General features: G+C 36.5%; 1 protein-coding gene and 1 long non-coding RNA gene across 2 annotated transcripts in view; one reads left to right on the plus strand and one right to left on the minus strand.

Annotated features, from left to right (window-relative positions):
- The window catches only part of LOC116537348 (homeobox protein cut-like 1), a 40,893-nt gene extending 34,210 nt beyond the window's left edge, over positions 1-6,683 (plus strand). Inside the window, exons 5-7 of the transcript XR_004263084.1 lie at positions 5,056-5,092; positions 5,769-5,845; positions 6,670-6,683. The gene's annotated coding sequence lies outside the window, so the exon portion shown is untranslated. The remainder of the gene's footprint in view (positions 1-5,055; positions 5,093-5,768; positions 5,846-6,669) is intronic.
- Positions 6,684-9,294: 2,611 nt separating this feature from the next.
- On the minus strand, positions 9,295-10,401 carry LOC116537354. The gene is made up of 3 exons (XR_004263087.1): positions 10,176-10,401; positions 10,000-10,001; positions 9,295-9,503 (listed from the first exon to the last, which is right to left on the minus strand). It is a non-coding gene; the product is annotated as an uncharacterized LOC116537354 (long non-coding RNA).
- Between the last annotated feature and the right edge of the window lie 10,146 nt (positions 10,402-20,547).

Below are 20,547 nucleotides of genomic sequence, written 5' to 3' on the forward strand. Positions count from 1 at the left end.
CCACTGCACCCCGCCACAAACTGCCTTTCATTAGATTTGGGTAAGGAGGCAGCAGTGTCCTCTCTCCCTTGGGAAATGGACTCGAGCAGTCCTTTTCAAAGTGATCCTCTTCTGAAATTCCTCTTTCATCTCTCAAACGTGACACTTACATCCTTGAGGTGGGTGAGGGGTTCCAGGAAATTTGTAACCAGGTTTTAGCACATCCGCTTTGGTAAATTTCCGTATGGTCTAGCATCTTCTTTATTGCGTGGCATCACTCTTACGTGGTAACTCAGCTGAAGCTACCAACTTAATATTTTGACAGAGCTGTTATATTACAAAAAGTTGTGCTGGAAAGAAAATGAAATAGACATGGATAACATGGACCTTTTATAATTGGAGCTTGATAATGAAAAAAAATAGGTAATTAGTAGAAAAAGTAAAGTTTAGTTTTAGGGTTTTGTAATAATTTTTTAAGTAACATAAGCAGATCTTTACACATATGAAAAGATCCTGGGTGAAACTACAGAGCAAAAATAGCATTTTACTGTGGTATCTTTTTTCTTTTTCTTTTTGGCTTCAGCTGTGTGTTTTTACTGAAATAAATAAGTATTGAATGTCTTGAGAGATGTATGATTTTCTTTGATAACTACTAAGACACCAGAGGTTTCAATTGTTTTTGATCCTCTTTGATCTCCCTCAGCTACTCTTTTTTCAGCATTGTAGCATTTTTGAAATTTTTACATGAGAATGAACAATAAAAGTTAACACTGTCATAATTAATTTGAAGAGTATGGCTGTGTTTACACAATAAAACCATTTGCAACCATCATCTTCATCTTTTTCTCAGTAGATTATTATTTCATTTGCATATATACAGCATAACTGTAGCAATAGCAAGCAAATATCTTTTTGTCTCTCCAAAAGAAATAATTTTTTGAAATTAGACTGTTTCATAGTCTTGAAGTTTAATGGTAAAACATTTCAAACAGCATTTCTATTTGAAAACTTATGTCCTTTATAGGAATAACAGAATGTTTAGTAACCAAATTTTAGCCATACCAAACTTTGAATTTCCCCAAATGCCTAAGATGGCAATATTTAATGGTCCTTTCTAGTAGTGTTTAGAAAGCAAAACAGTGAGGCTTTGTTTAGATGGATAATTCAACAAAGATTTCCACTAATAATCATGTCCAGTTAGTTCAGTGGCAGCACACTCAATTCTGGTGCTGCATCAACCAAGTATAAGCCATGATTGTTTTCTACAATTTTAGTTTTCAGTCAGTATTAGCTGTGTTTTAAAATGAACAAAGAAGAAAAAAAGGAAAAATGTAATGTTAATAGGCTTCCTTTTGTGATCTCTTAGGGAGAGGTCTTTTTAAATAAGGGGCTTGAACTTGACCTTCTTCAATGGCACAAAGGTCCAATGCGCAGTTTTTAAAGCTATATTTAAATTTCAATAATTATACTCATTGGAGGCTAGAATGAGACTTTGAAAACCCAATCCTCAATCTTTTAGTGCAACTGCTTGGCAAAGAACAGAAGCTTTGCAATAGGTCTGCAATAGGTACACAAATATTTTCCTGATTTCTTCATCCCACAGAATCAAACGGACTGCTCTGAGGTCATCACTATAGTATTTGAGTTTGCAAATATAATTTAATATAGAGTTACAGTTTTAAAAATGCTTATCTTCAAGATAAGTCTAGTTTTGGTGACCTGATACTAAAAACTAGATTTTCAACATTTTAAAGAAATCGTACTCTCAGTGTTGGCAAAATGGCAAGGAAAGAGCCACTGTTGTATACTGTTGGTGAGAGTGTAAATTTTTAAAATCTTTCTGGAAGGCGGTTTGGCCATATCTGTTGAACGCCTCTGAATTTTGCATAAAAACCCTTAAACTAGCATTCTTACTTTAGGGGATTCATGCTAAGAAAATAGTCATAGATGTTTGCAAAATTATAGCTACAAGATTTTTATGTAAGTGTTTTTGGTAGAAATAAGAACTGGATGAAGCATAAATATTTAACAACCAGGCTCTATTCAGCCATTAAAAATGATACTAGAGAAATATTTAATGCCATGGAAATGGTTAAAAAGCTGATTAAAAACAGTATGCACAATGTGATTCCCTTTTGTAAAAAAAAAAAATTGCATCAAAAAACACTGGATAAAAACAAATACAATGTTATCAGTAGAATCTGTACATAAAGGAATTATGAATACCATTTTTCTAACATGAAAGTAGCTTTTAAAAATATTCTTAAAATTAAAATCATAGTAGGTGTAAAAATATCAAACTGTAGGAAAGTAAAATAAAAATTATAAGCCCTTTTCCTTCCAATTGCATAGTTTGGTAGGGGACACACACATACACACACGCTAACTTCTATTTTGGTTTTTTATTCAACAGTATATGTTGGAGAATTTTACATGTTAGTGCATATAGATCTACTTCCTTCTTTAAATTGCTACATAGTATTCCACAATATAATTATGTAATACCCTATCTTATCAACTACTCTGATTACTCTTATCAGCAGCTTATCATACTTAGCAACTACTCTCACCATTCTGTTCCAACAGCAGGATTTATAGATTATTGACCTATTTCTTCATTTCTCCTCTGCTTTTCACTTCTTTCCTTTTCCAGCTTATATAGTTGTTATTTCATTCAATGCTATCTTTTTTTGCCCCATCTGCAAAACCACAACTCTCAATGCCCTGTAACCAAGCAGACAAGCACTGTTGAAGAAAATCCTGCCATAGGGCAGTTATGTCCCACCTTTTTTTTTTTCCAGACAGAGTCTTGCTCTGTTACCTGGCTGGAGTGCAGTGGCGTGATCTCGGCTTCCTGCAATCTCCAGATTCAAGTGATTCTCCTGCCTCAGCCTTCCGAGTGGCTGGGACTACAGGTGCGTGCCACCACCCACAGCTAATTTTTGTATTTTTAGTAGACAGGGTTTCACCATGTTGGCCAAGATGGTCTCTATGTTGTGACCTCGTAATCCTCCTGTCTCAGGCTCGCAGAGTGCTGGGATTATAGGCGTGAGCCACTGTGCGCGGCCTGTCCCACCTTTTAAGACAATACTACCTTGCAATCCTGCTATTTTCTCTGGTTAGCTCACCCTCCCACTGTCTGCCACTATTATTTCTAATGGTCTCCATTCCCCTCAAAAGTCAGATTTCCATGACTCTCCTCCAAATTTCCCTTTCAGAGGTTGACAATGTCTCATAATATAGAAAAAATTGAAGCCTCAGCTTCCACATACTAACTTATAAACCTTATTAATTGTATATATTTTCTCTTTCTTCCTTCTTTTTACATGGAAGAAATGTATTTGCTTTGCTGTTCTTTCATTTAGAAATTTTGTATATATTTTTATGTAATATTATTTTAACAATTTTCCTATGTAGACACGCTTTTCTTAATTTTGATATCAGGTATTAATTCTGCTTGACTTGTAGAATGACTTGGGAAACTTCGTTTGGTTTCTTGACTTTTTCCTTTTACTCGGTGCTCAAAGAAATCTGTTCCTTGAAAGTTTCGTAGCAGCATTTTGGTACAAGTCTTTGGGTAGTAGCAAGGGTGATATTAGTGTGTGTGTGTGTGTGTGTGTGTGTGTGTGTGTGTGTGTCTGCCTGTGTGTATGTCAACTAAAGATTATCCTCTTTAGTTTCTCCTGTAATTATTGGTCTATCTCAATTTTCTTCTACTTTCTAAGTTCATTCTGGTAATTTTTATCTTCAGAAAACATCTGCTTTGTCCTTCGTCTAGATTAGGGATTTGTTTCTTCCCTATGGAACTCTTTGGCAGTTGATAAAGTTGATGAAGTTGATAAAGACCTCTTCTTAGAATCATTTTAAAAAATCCAACTTGGGGGTGGAGCCACATGACTTACTGGGCCTTTCTACAAAAATGTGTGTGTATGTGTGTGTGTGTGTGTGTGTGTGTTCTGTTTACATTGTTTTTCTCACAATGCTATCTCAATATACTTAGTGATTTTATGGAATAAAAATGCACAAAACCTGCTTGAATAATATAGTCTGTGTGCTTGCCTCCTTTACCTCATAACACAGTGTATGAAAAGGGAATTGAAGAGCAAGCCAAATAAAGAAAAGAAACTGCTATCCATACAACTTGCAATACGTATGGCCTGTATCACCACACAATCTGTGAATAATAAGAAGTAACTTTAAATAATACTTCAACAGTTACCCAATCATGTGATTTGTTTGAACTTCCAAGGCTAATACTTTTAGCTCAACAGTTATCTATATTATAAAATACCGTACTGCCTTATGGAGAGTTAAAAATTCTCATTTCAACTGTCCTCTTCTGCAAAGCTTTAATAAGTAATGAAAAAAACTCACCCTCTTTCGTGTATTGATGAATATAGGTAGATAAAAATTTTAGAGAGAAAAATAGAGGCTGGGTCACCAATATGAGAACATAGATAAGTAGGCACATTTGCCTGGTAGCTGGTCAGCTCATTTACAGGAGAATCTGTAGACAGAAACTTGGAGATTATGTGCAATCTATAGGCTGATCTAATGACTGTCATAAATGATAGTTTCACATAGATGCACCAACTGAAAAGTGACATACTGATGGTCCCCGATTTATGATAGTTCAACAAGATTTTTCGACTTTACAATGGTGTGAAAACAATATGCACTCAATAGAAACTGTACTTAAAGTACCCATAAAATCATTCTGGTTTTCACTTTCAATACAGTATTTAATAAACTTCATGAGATATTCAACATTTAGTTATAAAATAAGCCTTGTATTAAAGGATTTTGATCAACTGTAAGCTAATGTAAGTGTTAGCGCATTTAAGACAGTCTAAGCTATGATTTATTATTTTTCATTGTATTTTTGTAGATATGGGGTCTTGCTATGATGTTCAATCGCTTGGGATTATTAAATGCATTTTCGACTTTATTTTTAACTTACGATGGGTTTATCAGAATGTAACCCTATCATATGTCGAGGAGCATCAGTCAACATTTCTGTGATTTCTACTGATGAAGGTCACAAATATTGCTAATATCTCTATGTTTGTTACCTAGATTCATAATTGAAGGCCATGCTAAATTTCAGTTAGAGGTGAGTGGAAATACATTATTTATTTTAACATCTAAGAATAAGGACCCATTGTAACATAGAATCCAGTATTCTGAAATCTTGATTTCTAGATTTACCGGTGTACTGGTATAAAGGAATATGCACTATAATACTGTCTTATTTTATGTGTATATATTTGCTATTTAAAAAAATTATTTCTAGAGAATAAGAATTATACAATTGCCTTAAATGTCTGTTACTTAATAAATAATGATAATTTAAATTGAATCAAAAGTTTAATGACTTTGTTTTTTCTACTTTTTTATCCTGTACTTTTTTCTTTATTGCATGTGTGTGTGTATGTATATACAATGTATATATTTTGCTTCGTTTGAGTACTGAATTAAGTAATTCTTATATAAAAAGCTTGTGGATTTTAAACTGTCAGAGTCTTTTTATGCCCATGAATGTTTTCCTTTTACTCTTATACATGATTGATAATTTTGCTGGACATAGAATTCTAGGTTCAAAATAATTTAATCTTAGAAAGAACCCAAGAAGACATTTTTTCATTGTCTTCTAACATCCAGATTTGCAGATGATACTTTTGTATTCTAATTCTAATTTCATGCTTTTGAAGCCAAAAATAACTCTTTTCATATTTCTGTAAAGGTTTTATGAATTTTTCTCTATTTTTGAAGTTCTGCATTTTCACCAGGTTATGAACATTCATTCCTGCTTGGCAGTTGATGGTCCTTTTAGATTAAAGATTTGCATCTGTTTTTTCTAGCTCAGGTAAATTTGTTAATTATTCTTTCATTATTCAGGTCTTGTTCCTTATTAATTCTGTCTTTATAGAGTCTCTATTAAGTAGAAATTGAAACTTTTAAAATCTATATTTTTTCTGCTTCTTCATACTTTCTACACCTTTACCTTTCTTAATGCATTCTGGGACAATGGTTTGCTTGATCTTTGAGGTTGCTAATCTGTTCATTATTGTGTCCATACAAAAAAAAAAAAAAAAAAAACCCAGGTATTTCTTAAAAATTAAAATTTTGCAAGAGCTTTTTCTCAAACATATATTGGGTCACAGATTCCTTAGTGCTTCTATGAACATATTTTTACCTTCGTTTTTTTCCTGTGATTTGGAAAGGGAGAGTAATTGTTAAATGTTTTAACCAACCATCTTGAATCTGGAATCTGCAGATTGTTGTCTAGTATATGTCAGTTTCCATGTTAATCACTGGATAGACAACACAGGCATAGAGATCTCAATCAAGTGGAATATCATGAACATCTCAAACACTAAAGCATTTTCTTCTGAGGTACACAGAAAAAGGTGTGCAAGAGAGGTGATCTGAACAGCAAGTTGGGGCCCCTCATTCTGTATACTTTTTTAAGGTGTTTGATTTTATCATATACACAGTAGGTAGCTGAAAAGGGATTAATTTTTGTGTTTATCTGTTTTAGATAGAGATGACGTCTTGCTATGTTAACCAGGCTGGTGTCGAAATCCAGACCTCCAGCAGTCCTTCTGACTCAGCCTCCCAAGTAACTGAGACTACAAGTGCATCCCACCACGCCTCACTGATTTATTATTTTTCATTGTATTTTTGTAGATATGGGATCTTGCCATGTTTCTCAGGCTGATCTCAAACTCCTGGCCTCAAGAAATCCTCTTGTCTTGGCCTCCTGAAGTACTGGGATTAAGGGTGTGAGCCACTATGTCTGTCCAGTATGAAAAGTTTTTAGGAAAATGATTTTGTTAATGCCGTGAAAGATGAAAAGAAAGAAGACAGGACTGGACAGGGGAAATCTTTTAAGAGGTAATTCCTGTAGTCCAGAAGCATCATTGTCATCTAACCATTCGTAATGGCATTAGAGACTGGAAGAGGAGCAGAAAATACTTGACCCGATATCTTTCCTAAAAGCATTTTATTACAAACTGGCATAACATCTCATATAAGAGCTATATCATTAACCAACAACCACAATGGTCACCTTTTTGTAACTTATTTTGCTTGTTACTTTTTCCTTATCTGCACCGTAGTCAGGAGGAGTAGTGTCAGTAAAGTTTTATAATTTTGGTACTGTTATATGTTGTGTAAATTTTAGATCATGTATTTTATGCATAATGGGTAGATCATGGGCTGCTACCAGATGAAATTATATTAGAATTGTCTGGGTACTTGAGTATTGGTAGTTGGGAATCACGTGTAATTCTAAATTGTAAGCCCAAGTAACCAGATGTGATATTGAGAGGATGAGGCAAGTCATCCCTAAATTCCAAGGCAGATTCTTCCCAAACATGTACTGCATGGTTGAAGATGACAATGTTCACTAGAAGAGTAGAGGCATTCTTAGGTCAAGGATAGCTCTCTTACTAATAGAATTTACAACAAGGTTACATTTCTCTGACTAGAAAAATGAGCATTGGCGATATTTAATAAAAGTATAGTATTAAAAGTAAAAAAAAAAAACACACCAAATACTTGTTTTACTCATAGCCTTATGTAAAACAAAGCACTGATATTATTCCAGCAAGACAGATGTGGAGCAGGTGTTGAAATTTAATGGATGAATAAGTAATATAGAGGCAGTAGATCAGTAATGGGGATGGATTTGTTCATCAAGGAAATGGGTATAAAACAATGAATTATTAAAACATCTCTCGATTGTTTTCTTTCAAAAGTTTTCTTACGTCAGATGTAAGGCAGAGTTTTCAGGTTAAAAATTTTGGCTATAAAGTGAAGCCATATATTCAGATTTTTCAGACTTCTGTATTTTGTAAAGATATTCCTGTAAAAGTCAGTTTCCCCATAGAGGCATATCTTTAAGTCTACACACTGGCAAACAAAATAGTTTTATAGTCTAATGTACAGAAGTTTCAGGCATATTTATATTAACAAGAGTATATATGAAAACATTTGCTTGAAAAGTATACCATGAATTGATGTCAAATAATACATAATTATGATTTCTATATATAGATAAAGTGACTTTCACTAAAATCCATATATTTTTTATTTTATTAAACAGTATAAAAATTCATTGAAAGTCAACTAATTTACTGTGTGTCTCCCAAGCATCAGTCACTGTTCTAGATACCTGGGATACACCACTGAACAAATTAGGTGAAACATTCCTTTATTGAGGAACTTATATTCTTGTGTGGGGAGAAAGACTGAGCAATAAGCATATTATATAAGTTAAATACTTAGTAAAAAGTAATACGAAAAATAAAGCAGAAAAATAAAAAGAAACCAAGGTAAAAGGGAATTAGAAATGTGGGTGGGATAATTTAGTTTAAAATTTTAAATAGGTCTTAAGGTGGGTCTCATTGAGCAAGAAACATTTGTGTGAAGACATGAAGGAAGTGAAACAGTGGAAAAGGATTATGAAGTGCTGCCTTAAGCACTCTAAAAAAATGCATTTGTTTTTATAGGGAAATGTTCTATTTATCTTTTACTTAAATTGCTGAATTATTTGGTTAGTCAAAATTCCAAATTCACATTACCCCAGCATCGTTTCCTAAAACACACTGAAGTCCTTTTTACATCAATATCTACTTCTTTTGAAATAATTTATATCAATATATTTGTTCATGCCTATCTCAGAAACCAAAATGCAGGCGCTCCTCTTTTTAAAAAGAAATTATATATCTATATATATATATAAACAAACCAGGTATTACACTTCTGAAAAGATAAATACAACTTTACTCACATCTCAACCTCGACTATATTTGAAATCATAAAGCTTTTTGATTTCTAAGATGATATAAAGTGATATAGAGATCTTTGAGTGAATGTAGGGCAAAACTATTTGAAGTCTTTATGCTTTCTGAGTTCAATAAATAGTTTTCCATTTGAAATATGTACATGTTTTGCCCTTCCCTATGTGTTCATCTTCCTACCTGAACGATATTTGTTTGCCGAGGGTACAAATGCCTGTGCAATGATAGCTTTATAGGCAGACGGGAGGTTCAATCTGATTGCACTGAATGAAGTACAGTGATCTGCACTCACTCTTTCATAAGATATTAATTTTGGAGGTTATTGGAATAAACCCTAGACATTATATAGATTTGTCACTTTTGTCTATTTTAAAATGTCTGTTTTTATTACCTTCTGACTATTGTCTCTCTGTGCTAAATATTAAACTACCTCTTCTTTATTTAGTCATTATTTTAAGGAGCTATGAATTTCATATGCCAACTTTTTAATTTAATTGATTAAAAGCAAAACTAATTTTCTTAATCACAGTTTGCTTGGCATTACACAGCCCAACTTGCAGGCAGAGAAAAGAATACAAAACAAATAAGCAATCTGTACTTAAAAATAAGTTTTGGACAGTAAAAACAAATGCAAAATTGTACTCAAGTAAGCCATGCTAATTAAGTGGTGGAGTGGTATTTTTAAAGAATAAATCAATGAAAGAAAATATCTTATGCCTTTTCTTTGAAAATTAAGCACTTTCCTGTGTTCTTATTTTTGGTTAGAATTTGGCGAGGGTAACTCAAAGAATAGTTCTGGATTATTCTTATTAATAAGATAAAAGAAAATAGCAAGATCAGTATTCACCCAGCTCTGTGGCATGTGGAGCAAACAAAAAGGGTCAGAAACTTTTACTGCTTTTGAGTGCGGGTGTGTATTTTTCAGTGTGATGAGGAAAACACCCACTAATCATGCTAACTTTGCAGCAGTTAAACATGACATATGATGCTGCTTTTTTAGTTATGTGTTAATGTATGTGTTTGCTGCTGTGGTTGTATGATATAATGTTTGATTTTCTTGATGTTGTTACACATCTTACAACAAATGACCTGTTGTTTAAAATGTATGTATATGACATTAACGCTCAAGCACTGTTATGCTTTATTAGGATTTAATGTATGGCAAATAATGTTCAATTTTTAACATCCACTTATTGTGCAGATTTTTTAAAACTACTGTTTGCCCAGCCCCAGAAATGCACAGAAACAAATAGGGTGGGTGAGGCTTTTGACCTCAGTGAATTCCCAAGTTATTGGCAAAGGCAAAGGGGCTGCAGAAATCAGTGTCATAGTGCACTAATTGTGGGAAGCTATAGCCACTATGAGGCCATGAAAGAAGAAATGTCTAACTCAGGGGGTGAGGCAGTTGGGGGAGGGGCATTTCAGAGAAAGGCCTCTGGAGGAGATGGAGTCTGAGCTGAGTGTCTTGGGAAAGCAGTATTTTGTTAGGTGAAGAAGGTATAGGGAAGGCATTTCAGTCAGGGAAAACAGAGTCTACAAAGCAGGGATTCAAGAGAGAACATTTGAAACACTTGTCGTTGTTAAATGCAATGACATTTCAGATATGCCATTTTCACTCAGAAAAATAAGCAAAATTGAGATGCCAAGTTTGGAAAATTGATATCCCATTTCACATCTGAATTATTGAGAAATCCTTAAACACAAAATGTGCATTCCTCTGCTGTTTTTGAAAACTGAATGTTTGAACATTACCTCTTTTGCTGAAAGTAAACACTTTATAATGAACCAAAGTTTTCCTTAATTTTCCTAAATATACTCTATTAGAAAGAAAATACAGATTTTCCTTGCATCAGGAAATTCACATGCTCGATTTTAAGCATTTTTTGGAATGAACAATACACAATGAAAGATGTTGCTTTTGTCTGGAGCCACCTTCCTGGGCCTGCTAGCAAACTCAGACCCTCACGCTTTCACACCTGAGGCACAGCTGCCAACCACATCAAGGTCATCATCACAGGATGTTGATGCACACATTCACACACACAAATAATAAACTTAAATGCATTTTCCTTGGGGACAAAAGCAAATGGTATGGTTGAGTGTTCTTTGTCTTTCGCAAAGTGGCATGGTGGACACTATGTTTTATTTTAAAATTTTTAAATAACATTTATGTATTTTCATACATAAGTGGAATTCAATTCTGTCCAGTCCAGATAGCTGTTTCCCAAGGTGTGACCTTGGACTGTCTAAGTCAGAATAACCTAGCATATTTTGAGAAAGTACAAATTTCCTGGTTCTGTTCAAGATCTATTGAACCAGAATCTCTGGGTATAAGTACAGATGGTTTATTTTTAGCAAGTCCCAGAGTGATTTCTTGTCACTGTAGTTAGAGAACCACTAGTATAGATCTTGCCACTGCTTTTGCCAAGGGTTAAGTATTTAGAGCCCAAAATAAGTGAAAACCAATAGCATATGTTTGTTTGACTCGATCCATCAAACTTAAAAACATATATACATATATATGTGTGTGTATATATATATTTCAGAATTGTTGTCTCGTAGCCTTTTTTATAATTTCAGACTCCTTGTAGTTACCACGGAGTATACCACAAACATCATAATTTTTTGTGCATCTCATACTTTCAGAAGTCCAAAGCTCAATTTTATGAAGCATGGACTGCCTAGCATTTATTTCATCCTGACACATTTGAATTTGTCTTATAGAAAATTTTTTCTTTTTTACTAATTTATACCTCTCAAGGTTACATTTGCCTACAAACTCTTCTTTTGGTATTTTGGTATTTACGATGGGCATTGAAACCTACTTAAATTATTTCTGACATACATTTTCCTTCAAATGCCATAAACATTTTTTTCTCTCATCAAAATGTCTAGTGTTAGTTTTCTCTATTTCTGGTCTTAAAAAATATCCACAATTACCATTTATCAATATAATTTTTGCATAGGAGATATTTATCTTTTTAGATGGTATCATAATCCCCCCCATGCTATTTTGTAAAAATACTCTGAGTCCTCTTGGATTCGTAACTGGAGCGAGTGAGGGGCAGGAATGATTTTAATGTTTTTTTTCTTACCCTCTGTTTCTCCATGCCAGGTGACAAATGAGTGAGTTGTGTGTACTTGATAATGTAAGGACATTTTCCAGCACCACCAATGCTATAAAAGCAAACTAATATGGGATCCTCAAAATAAAACTGTGATCACATAGAATGCCAGAGCAAAATCTCATTCTTAACATCTCATTTCTGAATAGTTGTGTTACTGTATCTGTCAGCATTCAACTGGGAAACAAAACTGCTATGATAGGTGGAATCCACAATAAAAAGACCTTATACAAACGTGAGGACAAAGTTGAAGAGATGTCCAAAAGGAGGAGTTGAAGAATCAGATAAAAACCACTCAGTGGTCCTTTTGACACACTGGTATGAGAGAGCCAGTAGCTTATAGGAAATTCTGGGAAGCTAAGGATGTCCAGGTGCTGAAGTTGTACTGTGAAGTGGAGATGGCAGGGAAGTACATGGAAAGCTGTTGCCTCTGTGTCTGGTGGTGTGTCTGGGGTGGCAGTTGGTCAGCATTGCCACAGATGGGAAGAAGAACTGGACATGGAACAGAGGTGAAGTGAGTAAAGACAAGCTGGAATCTATAGGCATCTCTGCATCTGTCTTTCACTGCTTCTAGCCATGACAAACTTCAGAGTACAGTGACTACAGCTTCACCTTCATTTTTTTTCTTTTTTTTTGAGATGGAGTTTCCCTTTTGTCACCCAGGCTGGAGTGCAATTGCATGATCTCGACTCACTGCAACCTCTGCCTTGAGGGTTCGAGTGACTTTCCTGCCCCAGCCTCCTGGGTAGCTGAGATTATAGGCATATGCCACCAAGCCTGGCTAATTTTTTTTTTTTTTAAAGTAGAGACGGGTTTTTACCATGTTGGCCAGGCTGGTCTTGAACTCCTGACCTCAGGCGATCCACCCTTCTCTGCCTCCCAAAGTGCTGGGATTATAGGTGTGAGCCACCATGCCTGGCCTACCTCCAACTTTTAAAAACCTCATGTGAATTTCTATTTTGATCAACTATAATCTGGAGCCATAAGTGAAAGTAAACTTTGGGAAAATTCTTCCAGCATAGCCAATTTGATAAATTATCAATAGGAAACCTTTATAATCTTTATTAATTTAATGCATATACTTCTATTTTCTTCTAGAGCATTATGTTTTTTTTTTTCAGTTATAGCCAAAATTTTGTTTTAATCTGCTTTAAAACAGGTAGAAAACTATAGCCTCCCCCTCTTTCTTTTATATACTTCCTACATTGCTGATAATGTATTTTTCCTTATTGAGAAATATGTTATTGAGAAGTTGTATGCAATCTCTGAAAACACTAGGATCTACGTCTTCATGACTTGAGCCATAAGTCATTCACCTCTCTGGATCTGATCCACCACATTTCACAGGACATATAGGAATCTTTTGATAGCAGCATACTCCAAGCTGAGGAATCATTTGTTTGTTAGTCCTTGCTGTATAACAAACCACCCTAAAACTTAGAGGCTTAAAACAGCAACAATTCCTTAATTCTCCCGATTCTATGGGTTGGCTGGGTGCTTCCTCTGCCGGTTTCATAGACTTACCTGCAAAGTCCAAAATGTCTGGCAGTTGGTGCTTGCTGTTCACTGGACCATCTTGTTTTGCTTTTGTGTGTTTATCATCTTCTAGGAGGCTAGACTGGCTTCCTTTTGTATTGTTCTCAGGGCAGCGCTCCAATACAACAAACTGGAAGCCTGGAGACCTTTCAAGGCCTAGCTTCAGGTATCATACAATGTCACTTCTGCATATTCTTTTTGTCAAAGTTCTTCACAAGGCAAGGCCAAATTTCAGGACGGGGGAAATACGTTTCACATCTGATGAGAGGAGATGCCAAATGCTGTGGCCATGTCTTTCAAGGCACAATTTCATCTTAAAGGAGAAATTATCAGTTAGGTTTCTTTAGTAAGAAACTCCACCCTCTGCCTCCCCTCTTCCTTCCTAAAATACACAGACACTACTAATCATTTCTTATAAGTATCAGTGGTTCTCAGTTGAGTGCAATTTTGTCCCTATCTCCCTTCAGGGACATTTGGCAATGACTGGAGGCATTTTTGATTCTCAGCCAGCCTTGGGAGTCACTACTGGTGTCTAGTGGCTAGAAACCAGAAATGGCGCTACACACCCTGCAATTTATAGAACAGCTCCCTATTACAATCAGTTATCTGGTCCACATTATGCTGAGATTGAGTAACCCTGCCTTATATGGAATATAATTCTAGTAAGTTGCCTGAGTAGAACTTTGGTCAAGAGTAATACCTAAAGGGATTCTTTTTACACAGTCTGAAATGATTTAAAATATTGAAGGAATCATAAATTTCTTTTTGGGTGGAAAGGGACTAGTTATGGAAGCTGCCTTTCTATCATTCATTATTTATGAGCAAACCATTTTAGATAGAATATGAACCACTCAAACCCTTCTTTAAGATTCAAACTGAACACAATACTTAGACTTTTGAGACTCTGCCTATTAGTTTTAATTTTCACCTCTCATTCTGGCTTTTGCCTTTGTAAACATACATCATTTTAGCTACTTTTGTCAGAAGTCTTTTAAGAACTTTTCCACATTGCTTTAAAGTTTGAAAATATGTATTAATTGGTTAAAGCCATTGTCTTTCATTAAATCAGAAATAACAGTTTACATAGAACCCCTGTGATTTTTCTACTTGTATCTTTAGATATGGGCTGATAAAAGTTAAACATTCTCTACCACATTGTTGTTATGAGAGGCTGAAATTTTCAAGGTTTCCCCTCCAGAATAAAACATGGTGCAATTTAAAACAAAATGAGACGAATTGGTGATAATGCAAAATAAGAATTGTGTACAATAAGCTAGATTTCCTTACGGCAGAGAAAAATAAAAATGCTGAAAGGGGATACTAGGGACAGTTTTTTTTTTTTTCATTGTTTTAAAAATAAGAATTTCAAAAATAGAAATGGGTAGAAACTAGTTATACACTGTAGCCCTTTTCCATATTCCATACAGTTCTTGGGTTACTACTGGCTTGGATGGTCACCAAGTTTGGTTATTCACATTTCTCACCCTGACACACCCCATCTGCTCCCTCCTGAAGGTATGTGATCACAGGTAGCATGCCTTATCAAGCAGTATGTAGTGACATCCCCTGTCAACTGACAAAGGCTGTTTGTTGTGCCTGTTCCAAAGCAGTGTTTACTGATAATGGTGGAGTGGGTACATAATTTGAATTCCTAAGCAGAAGTTTATTACATTAGCTCAGGCCTGAGGATTCTTGCACAATTTTGAGAGAGAGTGCAAGAAAGAGAGAGAGAAAGAAAGATAATTCTTGAAAATTCAAGAATCCATTGAGATCAATAAAAGAGTTATTCTAATCTGCGGATGAGACCAAACCCACAGCTGTAATTAAGATCCTTTGGTTGCCTCAACAACAGATTAATTCCTCTTTTCAGTTAAAAGGCTGATGTCATGAAAGCAATATTTTACTGGAGAGAACTTGCTAAAATCTGTTTGCTTAACAAAGCAATTATTGATAACCTGCAATTGCTCATTGCTTCCCATGTAATCGACTTGTTGGCAAAAACAGTCTCATGTCTCAACCGTGATGCCTACTTTTACTTCAGGGAAGACTGATGATAAATGTATTTTTCATAGAAATATGTAAGAAAACAATAATCCTTAAACTATGAGACATCATATCCACAAAAATTGGGGAAGTGTTACTGAAGTACTAAACATATTGAGTTTTCTGCTTCAGGAGTATTCACCTTTGACTTCCAATCGATATCTCACTTCAGAATAATAGTGATGAATAATGGAAACAAACGTCTTTAACTTGTGGTGTCACAGCAACAAGATCTTTTCCTTAGAGAACTTAACATATGGGTATCTTCCCGGGAGCGGATAAATGAACTCCTTTTGAAGTGCTCTCCTAATGCAAACGTTTCTTTTGTAACTGCCTCAGAAAAATGTGGGCATCCAAAGTTGGCCTTCATCAGCCTTGAAGTACTTGTTTTGTTTGCTTTTTTTTTTTTTTTTTTTTTTCAATCAAGACTCTTCCCTCTCTCACTCAAAAATATATAGCAACAGCTTCTTGTGACATTGGCCTATATCTTGAGTTCTTAAAAGTGTAAAACACTGGTTTTGAAGTATTACTGCACCCAGTTCCCAAGGTATAACTACACTCACTTAAATGGCTCACAAGGATAGCTGTAGCATTCACACCACTTTAGGGAATCGCTTCCTTTAGATGGTCGCAATCATAGTGCAAGATTAAGACTCTTTTCCAGTAGCCATGATAAGAGTACCACCTGACATTTATAGAGATTGTTGCACGTTTTCAAAGTATACTTAAACGCATTAGAGAAAGAGGCAGTGTAATGTAAAGGTCAAAAACTTAGACTTTGGCGTTAAGGCAACAATTTTTTTTAGCAATGTAAAGGCTTAGTTTCTTTATCCTTAAAAAATATAGGTAATAGTACCTAAGTTGTAGCATTATTATAAAGATGAAATGGATGTGAATAGCTTAGTCCTACAACTGTGCCGTAGTTAGGACAGCATAACTGGTAGCTATCATTGTTACTACTCTAATAATGCAAGTATCCTTTTCACTCATTTTATATATTTAGATCTTAAAATAGTTATTATAAATTTATTGTTAAAGTAGAGAATTTTTTAAAATCTACATTGGAACTGAGATCCCCGGAAATTTTGCACCACATTCCACCAAAGAAACACAAGAGAACAAGATAGGCAGTTGAATTCTCCATGACCAAATAAACCACATTCTCATTCAAAGCGCCTCCAAGATCACAGATTCCAGCTGACATCTTCTAAACAGTATCTTCAAATACTGTTTAGATTTTGGCTAAAATGGCTAAAAACATCTTCTAGGTTATCAATTTTAAACCAGAGCCTAAAATTTGGATAGTGCTGACCGAGCACCAAATACTGCTGAACCAGATTGAATCAGCTTCCTATTTTTGCACTCCATGCCATTAGGAACACCTTCTTTACGACCTTTTTCTGAGGTGTTAATTCACTAAAGAAACAGTACACATTACCCCAGGCACCAAATCCTCAGGACGCTCCCAAGTTGCCCATTTTCCTTGGGATGGTTTGGGGGCCACAGAAAGCTCAACAACTGTTTCAGAGCCTGCTACCTGGGGTGCCAAAGAATTATGCACAAATAAAACCCTGAGGGGAAAGCTTAAGATGCTAACTAAGGATCTTAAAGGATGGATATAGAGAACTTAAAATCTTTAAACCATCCAGCAAAATTCAAATTAGAAAGGGATAGGTAGTCACAAAAGATCCGAATTGTGATGTAAAACAAAATACAAAAATAACATGCTGAAGTCTGACATTCTGGTGTGGCAAACCCATTCACTGATTCTGAAATGGAATACTATTCTGATATGATGCAAATTATAGTCCCAAATGCCAAAATTAGAACTTAGACATACATAATTTTAGGGAGTCCTTTAAGTAAGAGACCCTCTTTGAGTATTTGAAAAATATAACACATCTGAAAAAATGATGTACATACATGATTTATAGGATGTATGTATATTCTATATCAGATTTTTTTGTTGGAAAATCTAAGCCATCATTACCCTGAGAGAGGGCAGTCAAGGAGAGTAGAAAAGCCCCAAACATGTATTCTCAGAGTCCATTTACCATACATTGGAAAGGATGAAGAAAGTGATAACTATAATCAATTTAACTTTACCTTGATCTCAATCTAGAATTTTGAACCATTTACTTTTGTTTTCTCCCCATCCTGGCCACAGCAGTTTTTTTTTTTTTCTTCATGTTTTAGCTACTCATTAAGAAAACATGAGAAATAAGTGAGGCTTCAGGAGTGGTTTGAGGTAGTATGTCCACCCCACATTTTGAAGAGTACTCTGCAATTTGGTATTTGCAGTTTCTCCTTTCCTTATGTTTATTTAGGTCTCTGGCTTCAGATCTGCCATTAAAGTTTGTGTGTATATTGTGTGTGTGTTTTAGATGGTTGTCTTCAATTAGAGAATAATACCTCTGAGATGGTATCTTGGGTGTAGTCATTTTTTATTATCTGGGTATATTTTACTTAGAGATAAATATGTTTATCCTCCATTTTTGTTTGTTTGTTTGTAGAAAGTGATTTATTTAGAGAGAGATAAACAGGAGAAGGAGAGAAAAAGAAACAGCTAATTCTCACACTGAGTGAGAGAATTCAGAAAGATGGAATGCAGGAGAGGAAAGCAGCTTCCACACGGAGTGGAAGGGAATAGAGGGAGATGGAGTTTAGGAGGAGAAGAGAGGCTTCCACGAAGGGAGTGTTCCTGGAAGGGGATCCAAACACGGAGTCCCAAGGGGTGTGGAAGAAGGGGACTTTTAATCTGGGAGGAACCTCCACCTTCTCTAAGACCCCAGGACAATGAAAGGAGTTTCTTAGAACTTCCGCTAGAGTGACTGACCTGTAGTTTCTTCCCACGCCCACGAAATTCAAACATAAACCTTAAACCTCCCAGATGGAGAGAGATGGGAGGGGGGCATGGCACTAGGAAGTTCTTGCCCTTAAAACGATGCCCCTTGTGGACCCTGAAAGAGAACACGTTCCCTCATTCCCCCCACCCGAACAGGAAAGTCCAACTTCTGTTGGAACTACGGACCTCGATCCTCTTTAACTACTTCCTGCTGAAATGAGGAGTAGAAGGGGCCCTGCAGTTGAGGTTTCCTCCAGAGGGGAGCCTTTCAGGGGTGCAGGTTGATCTAGAGGTCCACGATAGCACCCACGAGCCAAGGACATCCGAGGTTCCAGTGGCAAGATTATTTGTGACCTCATGGTTCTATAAGAAACAAATGTGACAAGGTGGTTAAAGATGAAAAGCCCAGAGGCCAACAAATATAAATGGTTATAAATGAGCCTAGGAGAGAACAGAGCCAAGTTCTTGAAGGTCTTTAGCCCTTTGTTTGATTGATTCCTGACCTCTATGTTTAAAATAACAACTTAACTGGTTTACAAAATAGCAGCATTTTTCCTAGGAAGAGACAGATTCCCTTCCCACCATGAAAAGGATAATTGGAGTTTGAAATATAGCAAAGTTGGGGGTTATAGTCCTGTTAATGCCAGGATATAAATTAGACTTATGAGTGGTTACTTCCCTGAGGATCTTGTTGGAAAAGCAGAATGCAGATCTTCTAAGAGCTCGCAGGGTTACGAAGGGTTGTCTCCTGGAACTTCAGGCTGCGGAGTGGAGGGTCCGTGACTTTTCTCAGGAGGTGTCCAAGGCTTCAGCCAAGTGTGATGACTCCATGAGTCTATTTTCACTACCTTAACTGCCATTGGAGTGGATGGAATGACCAAAAATTGTCCTTCCCATGATGGGCCTAGAGAAGGAGCCTGAGGGGAGAGAATTAACAGGCACCAAGTCTCGGGGCAGGAGAGAAATACTGAGAAGGCCATGCAGTGTCCAGGAGAAGATTGACTTCCTGGACTTCTACGGTCAGCTTTACCCGGGGCTCTATGAGGGTGATGGCTTGTGCTGGCACTTGCTCCAGGAACCCTCAGTCCTGCCATTGGGTCATCTGGTCAGACACCTCAGGCCCTGAGAGCCTTCATCCCCTGGGACAGTGTGCTTTCCAGTGATTCCCTTAGCACAGTGGGCATGGACCAGATGGTGGTCCATTCCTCTGGGGACAATTTCTTATAAAATGTCCCTTCAGACTGCACTGGTAACAAGTTCTGCCAGACTGGTGGCTAACCCAAGCCTTTCCCTCATCTGAGCCCCTGGGGTCTGCTTGCCTGAAAGCCATGACCAAGGCTGACCTCTCGTATTTCTTTCAGCCTGTTCCTCCTGGTCTCTAGTATAAAACACTGAGGTTGCCTGGTTCAGTAATGATTCTAGGCTCTGCTCTGGCCCCAAAGCCAGCTTCTGGAGCTTCTGCCTGATATCTACTGCTGAATAAGTAATAAACTTGTCCTTTCTTATTAACTGACTCTCCATGGAGTCTGGTGACAGGAGGGTGTACTTCCTTAAGCCTCCCACGATCACTCAAGGAAAACTGTTGGGTTTTCTTCCCTTCCCTTTGGGGGTTAGGTTTTCCATTCGGCAGAGGGTAATTTGGCCACGTTATTTGGCAGAGAAAAATGAGCCGCTTTTTCCTTAAATACTGTGTGTCAAATTTGTCCAAATTTTCCAGTATATACTTTAACGGACTTGAGCTTGGGAATAGAAGCACCCCTCTGAAATTGAACACAAGGGATGCTTGCATCCCTCGTTAAAGAAATTACAGCCACTTCCACCTGAGGCATCCCCTAGGTAAATGTGTACTAAAATGAAACGTCTTTCAGTCAGTATGCCGAAATTTTGTGTGCCCAAGATGCATGATCCATCTTATCAGAGGGCCTCCTATGTACTGGATTTGAATCACGACCTACCAGCATCATAGGACCACTCTCACAGCCTGCATGACCTCCAGTGACTACCATAGAAGGGTGGAATGAGAGGGGCTACTGGGTTGGGTAGTCACATACCAATGAGCCCCGATGAGGCCACTGAGGCTCAGGAGATGGGTATCAATATTTCCTAGCAAAAGTCCAATTTACACAGGCCAATTTATAACATTGTCCCAGAAGGATAAACTTCTAGGGAGGGGCCATTAGAGCCCACAGTTCAAAGAAGGCAGGCCACGTGG

The sequence above is a fragment of the Sapajus apella genome, unplaced genomic scaffold, assembly GCF_009761245.1.
Source record: "Sapajus apella isolate SASKATOON/1434 unplaced genomic scaffold, GSC_monkey_1.0 scaffold4, whole genome shotgun sequence".
NCBI lineage: Eukaryota > Metazoa > Chordata > Mammalia > Primates > Cebidae > Sapajus > Sapajus apella.